Below are 19,590 nucleotides of genomic sequence, written 5' to 3'. Positions count from 1 at the left end.
CATTACTTTTTTAGTGTTATTAAAATTGTGTAATTACTATATAATGATAGAAATTATGTAATTCATCTAGTGATAGATCTGAAAAGTTTTGATAGTGAAAATAAAGTATAAAAAATATTATGTGTACATCAAAAATTAAATCACTACAAAATTAGGCACAATATATTTATGTATAAACATAAGTATTCTTTTTATTTCATTTTTAATAATTATTTTATATTTTAACATGAATACAAATAACTAATTTAGCGGTTAATTTTGTATGTATATATAACATAATTGCCAAAGTATAAATATAACATGGCAATAATTTTTATAAATTATATTTTTTTATTATAAGATCTGATTTGTCTTTAATTTATCTAACTAAAGAATTATAAAATATTGAATAATTTAAGTAATAACATACAATTTAGAATTTTATTGTTGTAGAATTTTCATTTAAAAAAAATAATCTTTGTATTCTCAATATAAGTAAACGTCTCCTTTTTTATATATGTTATTAAACATTAAACAATTATTTAAAAAATTTATCTCTGATTACAAATTAAACCAACTCTTTATTATGATGTTTATAGTTGAAAAAATTCTTTCAACTAATACAGTTATTACGGATAAAACTAAAGCCAACGTTAAAAGAAAAAATACTAATAAATAAATATTCTTTCAAATTTTAACTAATTTTATAATAATTTAATATAATAAAGTCCAATTTAATTATTTAGTAAGAATAAATAAACATTACTATTATGTATTATCCAAAAAAATTTTAAATTATATTAGAACACTTGTCCCCACAAATTTTCTAAATGAATTTGTCTCGAAATTCCCCTAATTAAATTAAATACATGTAATATAATAATATATGCATTTATTTAATTTTAACGTATTATTGAAATGAAATATATAATTATTTTATTATATTTCTTATTAACAGAGAAATCAAAGGATAGAAAATTTTTAAGTGTGAGATTGAATTTTGAAAAAAGAGGTGTATATTGTATTTTTTTTTTTTAATTTCCTTACACATGACAAATAAAACAACAAAAAACAATAAACCTAAGAACATGGTTTCGTTCATGTGTTCCACGAGATGAAACAATGCATAATAATATAGAATATAATATATACAAATATATGAGGAAATTATATTTCTTGGGCCTTTTTTGTAAAGAAGAAAATGGGTTATTGGAAGGACCAATATACACCGAATTGAGAAAAGCTGAATGGCAATTACGTGAAGCAGACGTTGTTTTTTTATGTTGGGACTAGAAAGTGTACGTGTGACGTAGTTTTATATCCATCTCTTATTTAGTTTAATTTCGTGTCCAAATTGAAAGACAATGATATTGATTTCTGCTTATTCTTTTCATCATGTTCCCTCAACAAACAAATGCCACATGCATCATCATGCTAAATTAAACTAAAGACAACGATAACATATAAATAAACAAATGGTTACTATTCAAATGCAAATCACTCGCATAATATAAAGATCATAATTAAAATATATATATATATTATATTAAATATATTAAATTATTTAATTATTATCTTTACACGGAATTATTTTTTCTATAAGTATAAAACAAATATATACACAGTACTAAAAAGTAGATACCCAAAAAAAAAAGCCTATTTGCGTGCCGTTTGTTGATTGTTTTTTGACTAAGGTTTAGATGCAATTTAATATAACCTTTTTCTCCTAGAGTGTGGAATATCAAATCAATCTCTATATCTCTCTCATTTTTTATTTTCCAAGCTAAGCAAAATATTAAATATTAATCAATCATGTCAGCATTAACACCCCTTTCTTTATCAAAGCTTCTAGTTCAAACTTCAAATCTCTCCTGTTGATACGTGGATTATTAATTACTCGCTCTCAGTTATTAAAAAAAAAAAAAGAAGACCAATTTTCACGACTACTATCGAAAATAATTATTAACTTTTTGACAAATAATAATTATGTTAAAAGATATTTAAATATGGTAGAAACTCAGGTGCAATTGACTTCACGTGAAGTTGATAACTGAAATCCATTAGGTGATTTGACTGATTTGACTAAATTTTTATCTAACGATTCTCAATTATCAACTTCAGGTGAAGTCGACTGTACCTAAATTTTCACATTTAAATATATCCTTAACGGTTTGTTAATTGTTATTAAAAAAAAGTTATTCTTGGTTCTAATTTTTGTGCCTATGTTACACTTTTTCTAATTTTAAAATAACGCAAATCCTATTACTTCTAAGACGTATTTTGTAAAAAACTTGGTCTATTTAAAGGTGGAAATACTAGTACAATTGTCTTAGTCTAAAATTAATAATTAAAAATTATTAAATAATTTAATTAAATTAATTAAATTATTTAATAATTTTTAATTATTAATTTTACATAAAAATAATTATATGTCATTATTCATTCTATTTAAATTATTTTGTTCATAAAAAAATATTAGACTGATTAAAATATATATGTATGTTATATAGACTACTCTCATTAATTCGGTTGCATGTGGCTGGTTAGTACAGTATCAAAGTTGACTAAAGTATTTCATCTTTTTAATTAAAAAATGGAATAAGAAAGATGTCGCATTTAATTTAATTTCTTATTTTATTGATAAGATTAAATAGATTATCTTTTTTGGGGGGATGGAATAGCGTTGGATTTAGATTTTTAAACTTTTTGGTGCAAACATTATAATTATTATGCACTGCCCACGTAGACATCATCAAATTTATATTAACTAACATTTTCATAAGTCAAATTTGTCTATCAATTTAATTTTAATCGACCATGAGTGTAAAATAATTTTGTACTATATTTAATTATATAATATTATATTACAAATAATTATATTTTATATTAATCATATAAATAGCTATCTAAAGATGTAATTAGACGATTGTGTAATGATTTCAGTGCATTAAAATTAAATTATTTTTTGTTTATAATCAAAATACTAATAAATAAATTATTTAATGAAATTAATTAAAGGAAACTGATAATTATATATATAAGTAGATGTAAAATATGTTTTAACAGGACTTATTACTATTAGGAGAGAGCGAGATTTTTTTTTTTTGCTTGGATTAGTTAAGTAAATATTTTTAATTATTCATTTAATAAAAGAAGTAAAGATTAAATTGCCATCGTGTGTGTATTGGATAATTGTTAATGGAGAAAATGTTATAAGAAGAGAAAACTAAAAGTATATATCTTCTTTGCATTATTTGAAAATGAAGTGAAATGGATACAAAAAGCTTAATACAAATGTTGTCTATTAAAGTGCATGCGCAGCAGTGATATGTCTAGAAAATGAAAATAAACCACAAAATTAACAGTGATATTTGCGGATAAAACAAGCACTAACATTTGAAAGGTGACCATACAATATTAATTGGTCTCTTTGGTTCACATATTCCCTCTCTCAAATTTGATATTTGAGATGCTTTATGGGTCACATTCACATGAATGTTAGCAACACTTGTACTATACCATTCTTGCATCATGCCTTCATTTTTATTTATACCAAAAACACTATATACCAACCAACAATACAATCAACCACACACACACACACACACATATATATATATATATATATATATATATAGTCACCGAAGAATTTTAAGTATATTTGAAATGTTAGTATTTTAATAGTCTTAATCGTTGATTTTAATTATAAAAAATAAATAATATATTATTTAAAATCAACTGTTAAAAATATTAAAATATCGGTGTTTTAAGTAAATTTAAAAAATTTTCTATAGTCACAACTCACAATCTCAGAGATATATTGTATATCTATGGTATATTTTTCAATGAGTATTTTTTTTTACTTGACTTTGAGTCTTTGATAAAGTAAAAGCTAGGCTGAAAAATTAAAACATATATGATAGGTTTAATGGTATATATGTTAAAAAATGATCTACTTATACATATTACAAGTATATGGTAACATACATACTAACATAATTTTGTTGGTGACAAAATATTTTTTATTTTTTTTAGGCAAAATATATAACAATAAATAAAGTTTAAAAATTTTACTCAAAGAATAACTTTATATATATATATATATATATATATGGTGAGTTCTACCCAACCCCCTCTATTTCAACATGTAAATTACCCCTCGTAACGTGACATGCTTTAGTTGGATGTTTAGTTTTAGTTTGAGTTAATTTAACTCAATAAGAGTTAATATGTTAACTAAAGTAGGGTAATTTTGTAATTAAATATTTTTATAAGAGGGATAAATATATAATTTCTATAAACATTAAAAAATAAAGTTATATTTTTATTATTGTGTAGAAATTCAATTTACTCTGGTCCCATTTCTCTCTGAAATTGAAAGAAAAAATCAACTCATTGGGTGTTCCATATTTTGATGAACACCGTGAGATTTGAATGGCTAGGGAAAAAAGATTTGAGTCTGTCAGAACACCGTGAGACCATCTCGACCACAAGGTTGTAGCGCCAACGATCCTCCACCGTTCAGATGGCATGCGCTTTGGAACAATTAATCACACTCTGACCTCACGGTCATAGTTCATCCGCCAGACTTTGGTTACTGTCTTCTTAGAACTCAAGGATACAGATGTACGAGCCTATAGAACAGATCCTGTTCAAGTAAGGTCGTGTTCTATGTTTTGTGTTCTTTGTGTTTAGTTATAAAAACTGCTTTTGTTTTGTGAACCTAGCCCAGGTGAGACTAAGTTTACGTTTGCGAAATTCAGAAAATCTTAAAATTTAAGAACGTGAAATCGATTATGATGGCTTTTTATGATGATAGTGTAGAAAGGGAAGACGAAAAAGAAGATGAAAATAATGATGATGATGATGATGATGATGATGATAGTGATGGTGATGATGATATGGGATTTCTGGATGGCATTGAAATTAAATTTGGAGGTATTTAATTACATAATCATCCACTTTGGGCTATAATTTAACTACTAATAATTTAACCATAGTTAACATAGCAACCAATTAAAAGATGACATGTCTCAGAGGGTAAATTACATGTTATTATAGGAAGGGTAAGCTAGAATTTACCTATATATATATATATATATATATATAATGCAATAGTTAAGAGATTAAAAAAAGTGTTCATGATGAGTTATTTAGAATATTGGGATTCACAGTTTTTTTTGGACTGATAAATTTTACGATTTCTGGTCTAATAAATGATGAATGTACATATAAAAATATTACGATATTCAAATTAAAATGGATATCAGAAATAAAATTTTTAAAAATGTATGTAACGTACTTTAAAATACTTTTTTTGTTTGTTTGTTTTGATCCAGTAAATTTTAAAGTTATCTACTTTAACTTCTAGCCCTAATTTGCTATATTTAATGTTGATGTAACAAGTTAAATATTGACATGATAAGTTACTTATTACATTTGTATATATAAAAAAAGTTTAAATAATTTTTACAAGTTATTCTTTAAACACAAAATATATAGAAATAATTGGATAAAAGATAGACAAAAATAAGGATATAAAGGAAAATAGAGGTGGGCTTAGTATAATGTGGATAAGAAATTCTTATCTCATTGTTCTAATTTTGTTGCATTGTCTCCATGTTTTGAAAATATATATATACATACAAATATAGAAATTTTTTTTTTCAAAAAAGAAAAAAAAAAGTCCATTTACATGTCTTAAATAACAAACAAATACTATCCTAATTAAGAATTGAAAAGGCTAAGGTTGCATTTTAATTTCATAGTCAAAATAAAATATAAATTCAAAGGTTTAGATATGGCTCAATTTTTACGATATGGAAGACTTGTGCGTGTCTTCTCGAGATATGGAGTTACGGGACTACCAGACCAATTTGTGGGGCAGTTTTTTTGTGAGTGTCAGGTCGAAGAATTCGGACTGTGCGAATTTTTTGAATTTCAAATTTGGCTCAACAAATCACAAATTTGAATTGGAGCTGGTGAAATTTTGAATTTTCGAAAAGTGGAAATTGGACCCTCCGTGTTGTTAGTAGTGTGTAATTTTCTTATGAAGTATGTTAGAAAATCGTAGGATCCAATTTCCATTACTGACATCACACTAATGTGAAGTCTCACTTCTTTTCATAACCGAGTCCAACACCAGCTTAGCTTCCATATACAAATTAAAAAGTGAAACTTTACATGCTCTTTGTCCAATTTTTTTTTTCTCCCAAAAGATAGAAATTTTTTTTTAAATTAGATCCTTAAATGCATTGATATATCTAAATAATTCCCACAATCTCGTATATGTGGATTGAAGAAATAGTATATAGAGTAAAATGATAAATAAACTCTTAACAACTGATACTTTGGATAAATTAATATTTAAAAAAATACTAATAAAATTTTCTAAAATAGTATATATAGACACACTATCTTAAAATTAGTTCTATAATTAAGATAAAAAAATATAATTTAAATTAATTTATCTACATTTATTATTTTAAAAAACTTTATTAATATTTTTTTAAAAGAATAATCTATCTATAATATAAATTTTAAAAAATTTATTTATTACTTTATTCTAAGATATAACATGAAGAATTCAGCACACACAAATTAAAAAAAAAAAGTTTAAGGGTCAATAATTTTTGTATTTTGTGACTAACATTTAACCATCAAAAGAAAAGTGAGTGATTTTTTATCATTAAATGTAATTTCACACTATTAAAAAACTATTAATAACCAATTAATAATTATAAAATATAAAAATTACTGCCCCTAACACTCTTCTTAAAAAAAAAGGCACCAAATTAATTAATAATTAATGGCACATTTTTGTGCCATTGAAACACTTGGAGAGGAGACACCAAAATTGAAATGACACCAACATGTATCTTTATACCTCTAATAATATATAAATAATTAAATAAATTAAAGGGTGGTATCTGACAGTTTATTAGTCAATATTCCTCCCCACCTATATGCATGGCTAGTTGGCTGCTACGGATGGCATTAATTATTATTAGCTATTCATATGTTTCGCTGTCAGATTACCTAATTATTTGAGTTAAACAGCAGAGGCAACTAACTGTATGAAGCTGGAACTTAATCAAAAAAGACGACACACACAAACACACTCATGCCTCATGTTTAATTATTAAATTTTCGGTACGGTTGGTTGGATGCTTATGCTCTTTTACTTTTCAATTTTAATTACATCAATTTTTGTTTTCATTCCTTCAATTTTTAAATATTATATATAGACAAATTAATTACATTTTTTTTAAAAAATAGTTGTAATTCTAATTGATTAAATAATAGGATGAACAACATATAAACATTTAATCTTAAAATTAAACAAATCTACTTAGATATTAAATTTAAATTTAAATAGTTATATCTTAAATGTTGTCGTACAAAGTAAAGATATAGGAGCGTTAATTAAATTATATAAAGAATAATAATGCTAGAAAACTAATATATTATAATAGACAAATTCAATTAATATTATATATATAATAAGGTATCAAATAAGTTCATCATAAAATTCATTAAATATATACGAGCTTTTGTAGAGTTTTAATTTTGAATATTTCGTTTAGTTGTGTTTCGGATGTTATTTTTTTAAAGAGTTTTAGATGATTTTTTTTTTCTGTTATATGTTAAATATTGACTGTAATGTTAGTTGTACAATATTGGTTCTTAAGACTGTCTTTTTTGTAAAATATTAATCTCATTGACGATAGAATTTTCAACAAAATTATATATAAATTATGCTTTATTAAAACATAACTACAAGAAATCATTAGTGACCACTTTACTGACAGATTTGGATCATCGTTAATATTTTGACCGCAAAATTTAAAAACAATGACAAATTTATAGTAATCAATTAAAATAACTTTAAAGTTGGTTGTTAAATTGTTTACTAATTTATAATTTAGTGACCAATTTAGCGATCAACGTGAGTTGCTTCATTGGTAGCTGCTAATAAATTCATTTAACGATTGATTTAACGACCAACTTTTTGTTATCATAGAAAAAATATATCGATCTTAAAATCGATCACTATTAGGCATCAATTTAATTAATCGCTAAAATTAGTCCCTATTCCAAAATTATCTTATAGTGGTACAAGCTTAATGCATGGCGATAAAATGATGAAATAATCAATATTCTTGCCAGATTTATATGTACATGAAACAGTAAGGATTATTATTTGAAGGATGATTAAAGATTTTTGATAAAATGATAAATTGATCAGTATTCTGGCCAGATTTTTATAGATGAATTTGTAAAGATTGTTATTGTAAGGGACACTGAAGGTGTTTTTTTATTTTTTTTATTAAAGTCACTAAATTTGATAGATGACTGTATGGTCAAAATTAAACTCTCTTGCCAAGTATATATATCTTGGGGAGGAACAATTCAGAAAAAGAATCTTATGGTCTTAATTTCGAAAATTAGCCATAGAAAACTCTATTCATATAAAGAAGTTTTGAATGAAAAACTAGTTCAATTCAAATATAAATTATATCATAATTTAAATTTTCTTTTTCAATAATCAACGAGGTGGAAGTCTAGAAAATATAACTACACCGAAATTATTCTAGTAAAAAAATAATTTTTAATATCAACAGAAAATTGAAGAAAAATCATATTAGAAAATGAATCATAAACAATTAAATAAGAGTTTTGGGTACCATTTCATTCCCTAAACGCGTGATTATGCTTCAAGTTCCACTTCTTGAATAGCAAAGTCGGAATTGCTGTTATTATAAGAGAAAAAATTACATGAGAGTCGTAAAAACCATTCTAGCAAAACTCCAAAATTATTATAGATCATGTTTTCAATTTAGATGTTATTATATCCTCGTTGAGAAACAATGGAGAGTTAAAAGAAGATGCCCTAAAATTTTGTTAAAGTGATTGAGCAATTATTTAAATTCACACTAAAGGCTACGGTAATAAAACTGTCATAGTAATCCCTGTCACTACAAGTCACTGAACCAAAATCAATAATAAATCTATTTTGCTTATTTGTATCCAAAAACTTAGTGGGAGCGAAATCATATTTTATTCAAAAATACTATTTACATACTAAAATTGGTCATTAAAATATTATTTTACTGTATACCTAATATAGTTGTATTTTATTATATATTATATATAAAAATAAATCAATTACAACCCTAATAAGAAATAAGATGAAAACTCAGGTGCAGTTGACTTCATGAGAAGTTGATATCTTTTTTGATTGTTCACGGTATCCCACAGCCCGACAGGTCAATGACTAATCTGTCGCGGATCGAAACTCCATTTAAGGGTCTGCTGCTGGCCAATGGGTTGCTGCATGCACAAGACGAGATTCGAACCCCCGACACTTGCTTAAACGGACGAGTGAGCTGACCACTCGACCAACCCAAGTTGGTTATGTAATTTTAATATCTAAGAGTTGTTAGATGAAAATTTAGTCAAATTAGTCTAATAATTTAACGGCTCTCAGTTATTAACTTCACGTGAAGTCGACTGCACATGAATTTTCACCCACGTTGTAAATTGATTAAATAACAAAGTGATAAGCATAAAATGGAAAGCTAATATGAAAAGTAAATTTAGCAAGTGAAATTGTTAAAATAAAGAAAGGAGATGATTATTATTAGGTGGTGTTAATTGGTGGATGGATGTCACGATCATGATGAAAAATAGAAAGTAAGAGAGCCCACAAAAAGGGATCGTACATGAATGATGAGGGGGGAAACTGCAAAATCGGGCACACACAAACACCAAAAGCATGTCTGTGTCACATGCCTGAACCAGCCATTGTGTGTGAGTGCACGTGAACTAACCCTTCTCTTACTATCCCTACGTACTTAGCTTGCCCCAGACCCTTAACTCATAACTCATATCCAACAAAGTCAAAATCTTTCTATATATCACTCGATGTTACACGCGTCTAATCATGTTTTTATTGTGAATTATTTATTCTTAATTTAATCATCATCACCATACACGTCTTCTTCTTCTTATTGTTGTTGTTGTATGTGCCCAAGTGCATGTATTAGTAAACATTATTATTTATCCCTTGTGAGTGTTTTTTTTTTATTTTTTAAAAAAAGTAATGTTATGGGTCAATAATTTTTGAGATTAGTAATCATCAAATAGTTATCAATGAAGATTTAATAGTATAAAATTGGTGTAAAATTTCATCCAATAACTCACTTTTTTCTGCTGATTACATACTGACTAAAATTTAATAAAATTGCTGGCCTCTAAACTTGTTTTTAAAAATATTTTGATGGGTTATTTATTTTTTCTTTTTAATAATCCATCCCTAGCCTTTTTTAATTTTAACAAATATTTTATTAATCAAAATGATAAATACTTTAATATCTTAGTTACTGATTTTGGATTTAAATTTAGAAAAAAATAATTTTTTATTTATAAAAATATTTTAAAAGTGTCTTATGCAATTCTTTGTGTGTACTTTTTTTTTGGGGTAAAATAGGAGGACCTTTATCACTTAAATAAATTTATTTATTTGAATAATTTACATAAATAAAATAATTTAAAGTTTAAAATTATACAAATATTTCAAATCAATTTTTGTCATACACGCTTAAATATTTTTATGTAAATTGAATCAATTTAATTTACACTATTTACATGCAAATTAAATTAATTGAATTCGATTTAGTATGTTGAATAGTAAATTGAATCAATTTGATTTAATTTATTGTTGGAGGAGGGTGTAATATGTAAATCAAATTAATTATATTTACTATTTATACAACTTTATGATATTTCTTACTTTTAAGTTAATTGTATTTATTCTATATTAACATAAATGTCAATAAAAAATATCTTTATTTAGATTCAAATAAAATATAAAAAAATAAAATGAATAAGAATAGAAGTTCAAATTTTGTATTTTAGTTCAAATTTAAAAAAATCTACATTTTTACAATCTTATAAATTCAAAACGGAACCACAAAAGATTTATAAAAATTCGTTAAAAATCATTTTTTGACTCATTAACATCTAAAGAATCATTACGGGGACTTTTGATGTTAAAAAAAATTATTATAAAGAATAACTAATTCTCCAAAGTGGTATAGGAGTTAAAACTTAAAATTTTTTAGAATCAGAAATAACAAATAGTTATACAGTATAAAATGACCAATTATATTTGTACAATATGTAATTTGAGTAGAACTGATTCGATTTACTATTTTATATTACATAGCGGTAAATCAAATTATATTATTTTAATTTATATATTACACGCTTCTCCAACAATAAATCAAATCAAATTGATTTAATTTACTATTCAGTATGCTAAATTAAATTTATGTGATTCGGCTTTATATAAAAGTATTTATGACAGACATATAACAAAAATTAATTTAAAACATCTGTAAAATTTTAAATTTCGAACCATTTATTTATTTAAATTACCCTATTTATTACCACACTTAGCTTATCTCTTATTATTAATATAATTAACATATATAATCACATATAAGAAAGAAAAAGAAAATGACATAGGAAGGCACTTTTATTTAACAAAAAGATAACTGACATTAGGCCATTTTTTCAGGTACATACAGGATAACTGTACTGATATCATTAGTTGATGGTTGATTAGGACGTGTGGTGTATATAGGTTTTTCTACTACTTCCTACCGCCACCTTATCTTTTTTCTCCTTTAAGAAAAATACTAATGTATCCACTTTTCCATCACTTCTTTGGCAAAAAATATCAAAGGTCAATTCTATTGTAACCTTGTAAAAGGTGGTTAATTACCCTCGAAAACAGTGTAATTAGATATTCATCGTAACTTATTTTTTATTCAGTTATTATCTATTATAATAATTATTTTTATATGTTATGTTTTAAATCTTTTTTCATATATTTAAAATTTAAAATTTAAAATTTAAAATTATATCTCTTTAAAATTAGAATATTTAAATTTAAATTTAACAAAACAAAAATAACAAACTAAAATTGAACACTAACCAAATTAAAATTAAAATAAGGACAAATGACAATAATAAATCAAGGGGAGCCAAATATTACAGGAATCAGCCAAACCGAAGATTATTTTATGAATCCACCAATGCACGTTTATATGTAGTTCAAACCAGCTAAATTCGAATTCTATTTCTACATAATTCGAAGAATTATACACAAACACACGTACACACTAATTCGAATCAACCTGATTCGAATTAAATAGTAATTCAAATCAGGGTGATTCGAACTACACCTACGCACACGTTTTCAAGTAATTCGAATTTGACTGATTCGAATTATTCATGGTATAATTTGAATTATGCTGTTAAACAAATAATAATTTAAAAATTAAAAAATATATATTTTATTTCATACATTAAAAAAAGCTAACAAAATATTTAATTACGAGACTTTTTTAAAATATTAATGAGCTATCAATTCGAATTTCATACAATACTCTTTTGTTCATTTTTAATAGCTCATTAATATTTTTTAATAAATTTTTTAATTAATTTATTTAAATTATACTACAAAAAATATTTTATCCTATGCAAAATAATTTAAAAAAAATGACTTAAAATGCTAGGAGTACTATAAAAATTTGTAATGTTTTAATGACTTAGGTAAATACATGCATGTACTCAAATTTTAAATAAAATACTCTACATAGTCAATAATAATTTAGAAATGAAAGAAAATATTTTATTCCATACAAAATAATTAAAAAATATATTTTATTCTATACAAAATAATTTAAAAAAAGGCTTAAAAGATGTTATGAGTACTATAAAAATTTGTAATATTCTAGTGATTTAGGTAAATACATGATAAAAATATATTTTTTTAAATTTCTAAATTATTATTGACTATGTAGAATATTTCTTTAATGTCCTAAGTCATTAAAACATTACAAATTTTTATAGTACTCCTAACATTTTTAAGTCATTTTTTTAAATTATTTTACATAGGATAAAATATTTTTTGTAGTATAATTTAAATAAATTTATTAAAAAAATTTATTAAAAAATATTCATGAGCTATTAAAAATGGACAAAAGAGTATTGTATGGAATTCAAATTAATAGCTCATTAATATTTTAAAGAAGTCTCGTAATTAAATATTTTGTTAGCTTTTTTTAATGTATGAAATAAAATATATATTTTTTAATTTTTAAATTATTAATTTTTTTAATAAATTATTAATTTTTTAACAGCATAATTCGAATTATATCATGAATAATTCGAATCAGTCAAATTCGAATTACTTGGAAACGCGTGCGTGGGTGTAGTTCGAATCACCCTGATTCAATTACTATGTGTGTAATTCGAATCAGGTTGATTCGAATTAGTGTGTGCGTGTGTTTGTGTATAATTCGAACCAAACGAATTCGAATTACGTAAAGATAGAGTTCGAATTTAGCTGGTTCGAACTACGTATAAACGTGCATTAATAGATTCATGAAGTAATTTTTGATTTGGCTGATTCCTGTAATATTTGACTCCCATTGATTTATTATTGTCATTTGCTCTTAAAATAATACTATTAAACTCAATATTTTCGATTTTAAGATTAGTATATATAATTTTTTCGGTTCTAAGTCACAAAAATAATTAACACAATTATTTTTAAATAAGTTTTGGATATATTAAAAAATTATTTGATATGCAATTTTGTAATTTTAGATGTGTTATAAAATTATTTATATTAAAAAAAATACAAACATGGATTTGAAAGATTTTTGAATGTGTACTAAAATTATTTTGTGTATTATTTTAGATGTGTTAAATAATTATTTATATTAAAAAATATAAATATAAATTTAAATAAATTTTAGATATGTATTAAAAATATTTTATGTGTTATTTTATTATTTTGAATGTGTTATTAATATATGTAAAATAATAAAAAAATACCACAAAAAAAATCACGCAAGAAAAAAGAAAAAAATAATATTCAAACACAAGTTTATAGAACTAAAATATAATTAGATACAGAAGAGAATATAATACTATTTAGTTGATAAATTAATTTTATTATTTGTTATTTTAGATGTATCATAAATATATTTAAAATATTACATTGAATATTTATAATACATCTAAAATAATATAATTATATACAACAAAATAAATTATAAATACATTTAAAAATAAAGTTACATTTCAATATATATATAATTAAACTAAATTTATTGGAATAAAATAAAGATAAAGAATAATTTACTTTTTTTTAGGAAACTTACCCTTTTTGATATCAGAATCGTTGTCGTCTTCCCTCATTGCAGCTTAGACGTCGTTGCCTCCAACTTAATCTTAGTCGCCGACATCTTCTACGGTCTTTTCCGTGGCTCCTCTATCAACATCTTTAACCTTGATCTGTAGTAATTATTTATTTGCACCGGAAACTATGAGGTTTTGTTTAATTACTTTATTTTGTTTACTTTTTCTTTAATTTACTCTTTTATAATTTCGTTAGTTTCAAGTTTACATGCGAACAGAGTTGAAAAAATTGATAAATGATGCAGGTTAATTATTTAAATTATTTTAAAATACAAAATGCTACTTTTTTTGGTTTTTTGAAGTTCTCCTTACTGAAATAGTTATAATAATGATAAAATTGATAGTGATTCTTTTAAAATAAGAAACATAATTAATGAATTGATTAAAAAATTAATATAATAGAATAATTAAATTTAAAGATAGAATATTTAAAGGCTGAATTATTGTTGGATAAATAATATTTTCGATTCACAAACACTCTTTATTCGATATTGAAAAAAAGTTATAGTCTATGAAATACGAATATTTGTTAATTTATAAACAAATTTAAACATATTTAAATATTATCATATGTTAATATGTCTAACTTTATTCTTAATATATATTTTAAAATAAATTTAAAAATAGTATATATTATTAATTATTAATTTTTTTAAATATTTTATATAATTAAAAAAATTAAGAATAGTTACAAAATTAATTTATATTTTAATATCAATAAAATATTAAAATATTATTATAATTTATCTAAAAAATATTTTATATTATATATATATATATATTATAAAATTTAAAATTTATATACCTATATATTTCGTGTCATGTTATATCCTATATCCGTATTAATATAAGTGCATCATAGTTTATGGTACATTTTTAATTAAACAACAGATTTTCTTATGTCCTTTAATTGAAGCTAAGGAGTACGAGTATTTTAATTCCAAATTTATACACATCAATGTCCACCCACTCTCCTTTTACTGTCATCTACAAATTAAACAAAGGCAAATGTGCTTCATGTACTTATGTTTGGATTTGTCCAACATATATATAATAACATCGTTATTTTTATTTTTATTTCTTTTCCAAGGTTACGTCCTTGTAAGTATTATATGATGAGAAGATTAATCTCTTTGGGCATGCATACGTTAGCGTATCAAATTTGATTATGGTTTACAGTGTTAATTATATGAGTCTAATTTTGTCATCAAATTATGTTTCCAAATAGAATAAAATATATTAATAGTTATATAATTTTTCTGTTATAAAAATTTTATATTATATTATAAAATTAAATTACTTTTTAAAAAAATTTAAAATACTAAAAAGAAGAATATGAATAATTTAATTATATTTCAAATAAATTTTAACTAAATTGGTCTTATACCAATTTAATAAGGACATTGATTTCACCCACACTAAAATACTTTGTTTATGCTTAAATAAATTTCGAATATTCGAATCTGTTATGCATCAACAACCCATTGATTAGAAAAAAACAATTAAAGAAAGCTCTCTTGTTCAAGCATTTTTATGTTCCGTAATCCGTAATTATTTTTTTCTCTTTTAATTTTTCACTTGTGCTTCAAAAATAAATAAATAAATAAAAAGAACTGTGAACTATATGATAGTATTTTCGAAAAATAATATTTTTATATTTGTAGAGAATAAAAAAATGTTATTACAGAATAAAAATATATATAGTAAAATTTTAAAATACTATTTTTCTAGGATTCTCTGTTAATGGCGAATTTTAACAAAAGAAAACATAAGACATTGAAAAAGAGGAGCATGCCAAATTTGGAAATGAAGGACCTTTTTTGTTTTTATCATTTAAGCTTTTTACTTAGCACTAGAATATTCGGGATAATTTAATAATTTACCCGGAACCTTCCATAATTAAAGTATTGAGATAATATTCACTAATTACTTAAGTACATTTTTTTTAATAATATAGAAGTTTTTAATAGCATTATTGGTGATCCAATACTACAAAAAAATTTCTTTTTTTTTTCTAGCTAGAATGTATTCTGTTAAAGAGAACGTGTTAATGAGCTAAGGATAAAAAAATTAAAACAAAATAAAGTTGGAGATCCTAACTAGCTAGTAATTATAAGAGTTATTAATCTAGTAGAAAAAAATAGGTAACTTTCGATATATACTGGCTATCTTATTAAATTTATAGAATTTGTTTTAATCAAATGACCTCACACATCAATGGTCAAAGTTAAATGAGATGTTTATGAAATACAAATATAATTATGCAAAATAATACTTTTTTTTAATTAATAGTTGTATAAATTCATAAAGGGTTTGTTGAGGTGGACAGGTAGAAAGAAATTAAGATGCAAATGGAATTAGTAGTTATTGTCAATTGACTTAAAATAAATTTTTGTTCCGGTGTTGTACGAATGCCATTGTGGCATGCAATTGGACCTTACCCCACAATGTATTATTGTTGTTTGATTATATTCTCATAAAAATTAAAAATGGAATATTCTTATATAAAACCTCAATGGACAAGGATATTTTCCAACTCACATCGGATAATGTTAAGAAACAAATAACGTCAGCTCAACCCTCAAATTACTTCTAAATTTTTATCTGATTGTACTATAATTCCTTTGTCATTACTCAAATTGCTTTGGAAAAATGGAATGTATAATATGAATTTTCATAATCACAATAAATTAGAGTTAAACCCCACTTAGATTTATAAAATTAGTGAATTATACTGATTTAATTTTTAATTTTTAAATTTTTATAATTTGGTCTTTTAAATTTAAAAAGGTGCATTAATATAATCATTTTTAATACTATTAGTGACATAGTTAAGTCTTACAAATTGGATATATATTAAAATAATATTGTACATATTTTAACGCTAAAAGAGTACATTAAATAATGTTATTTCAAGGTTTGAATAATACTAAAAGTTAAAGGAGAGATGTAATATTTTAGTATTGTTCAAATTCTCAAAACGACGTCATTTAATATATTTTTTAACAACAAAACGCATACGATGTTGTTTTAATATGTTTAACGTGACAAAATTTGAATTATCTTACTAATGGTATTGAATTTCAATGACAAAAAAAATACACAAAAAATTATATTAATATATTTTTTAATATAAAAAACTAAATAATAACAATTGAAAAATTGTCAATATCATAGATTAAAGTGGAGCTTAACTCCAATAAATCAATGAATGCTTCGAAGGGGAGGGAAGAAAACCCTCAAAATCTAGTTATTAAACTTTGTAATAATCCGTGTATGCTTGTCTTGTTATTTTACATTCAATAATTTTTTATAAGATATATTATAAAATGAGATTATTTTTGTATTGTTAAGTAATTTTTTATTTATGATTCTTTTTAGATGGTAAATGCAAAGGGTGATAATGCCCAAAATATTTTAATACACGAACAGTGAGTAAAATGAGGCATTCTTTATTTTTTATGGCATAATTTTTTGTACTCTGAAAAAATCTAGGCCATTATTAATTTTCATATATAAAATAAAAAGATAAAAAAATAAATGACAAATATATATACAGATGAGGAAAAAATTTATTTGTACCAAATAATGAAAAATATGTCAAATTTTAAGAAATCCAAAAATGAGAGAAACAACTAATTGAAAAAGGATGTAATAGTAAACAAATTAATAATATTTTTATTAACTTATTAATAATTATAAAATTTGAGAAACTAAAATAAACAAGGTTCTATAAAATATTCCTTGAGAAGGAGGAGGTTGCTATTTACTAGAGTGTCCCACGGCATAAATGCGTGGAATCAGAATAAACCTTAGTTCGTTCAACATTAAATTTATATCATATGGTGGAATAATAATGAATTAAAGACTAGACACAGGGGCATTATTGTCAACCAAAGTAACACATTCATATTTCATATTCATGCCGCGATCGCTCTGAATGGTTAAAAGTTTAAAATGTATCCTATAAATAGGTGAATTATATTTTTACAAATACTTATTAAATTTAAAAACATGTCCTATAATTTTATTGAACGGCCATTTATTTATTTTTGTTTATAAATAATAAAAGCATAAATTCATTGATTTATTAACACTAAAAATGCTTGAAACTACGATCATTAACATTAAAATTTATAAATTTATCACAATAATTTATATTTCACACGTTAATTAAAGTTAACCTTAATAAATTAAATCAATAAAATAGTTAGTTTACTAGTAAACTTCAAAAAAGAAAATGAGAATCAATTATTTTTTTACTAATAATAAGTTAATATTTTCTTAAAATATTAAATCATCAAAAAGAAATCTCATAAGATTTAAACGTTAATAAAAATATCTCTAAAAGATTAAATTGACAAAAATACTTTATTTTTTTTAAATGACAAAAACAATCAAATATTATATATATTAAAAAAAACATAAATATCAGATTTTGTTACAGACATTTACAAGTATGATTAGAAATATAATGTCTCTTTCTTTATAATTCGATAATGTTATGTTAAATAGATTTTGCAGTTATTTTTGTGAATAGTTGACTATTTTTTTGAAAATTAAATAAAATAATATAAAAATTAAATTTCGTTTCTTTGTATACACGTATAAAAAAAAAATTCAAATATTCTAACATTATTTGAATTAAATATACAAGTGAGTTGTCAAATATAAAACTATTTATCACTTTAATAATATCTTGTTTATATTTTTCCTTTTAAATATTTTAAAATTTCTTTTACTATTTTGGCTTCAAAAAACAATTGCATCAATGACAAAAATAGTTAAAAGTTTATCTTTTAATTAATCTTTAAATAAAAACTCACATTCAATTATTTTCATTTGAAGTCGATAACTAAAAATAGTTAAATAATAAAATATATTTAGTTAAATAATAATTTAATAAATTTTAATTATTAATTTTATATAAAAATAATTATACATAAATTTTTACTTGATCTTTATTTATATATTATTTTATTATCTTATTATTTTTTTAAAAAAATTGACTTCGTAACAAAAAAAAATTAAGGCTAATGAGTTATAGTTCGATCATTATGTTATATATATATTAAAATAAATAATTAAAATTAGTGAATTAGTATAAAATATATATTAAAATATAAATATATAATAAAAATAAATTAAATTATAAGTAATTAATTTTAATTTTAGTGACTGATTTTAATATATGAATAATATTTTTGACAATTTAAATAACATACTCTTCCCGTATTTATCTAAAAGAAGTTGCGAATTCAAATATCACTGCTAATTTAAAAAAAAAAAATAGAGAAGGTTGATATGATGATGGTGGTGATGGTCATGGAT

The 19,590-nt window shown here is 23.2% G+C and overlaps 1 pseudogene; it reads right to left on the bottom strand.

Annotated features, from left to right (window-relative positions):
- Positions 1–4,435: 4,435 nt before the first annotated feature.
- On the bottom strand, positions 4,436–4,645 carry LOC112713747 (small nucleolar RNA U3; annotated as a pseudogene).
- Between the last annotated feature and the right edge of the window lie 14,945 nt (positions 4,646–19,590).

The sequence above is a fragment of the Arachis hypogaea genome, chromosome 9, assembly GCF_003086295.3.
Source record: "Arachis hypogaea cultivar Tifrunner chromosome 9, arahy.Tifrunner.gnm2.J5K5, whole genome shotgun sequence".
Taxonomy (NCBI): domain Eukaryota; kingdom Viridiplantae; phylum Streptophyta; class Magnoliopsida; order Fabales; family Fabaceae; genus Arachis; species Arachis hypogaea.
The sequence above is the reverse complement of the archived record's forward strand: the minus strand, read 5'-3'. Positions and strand labels throughout refer to the sequence as shown.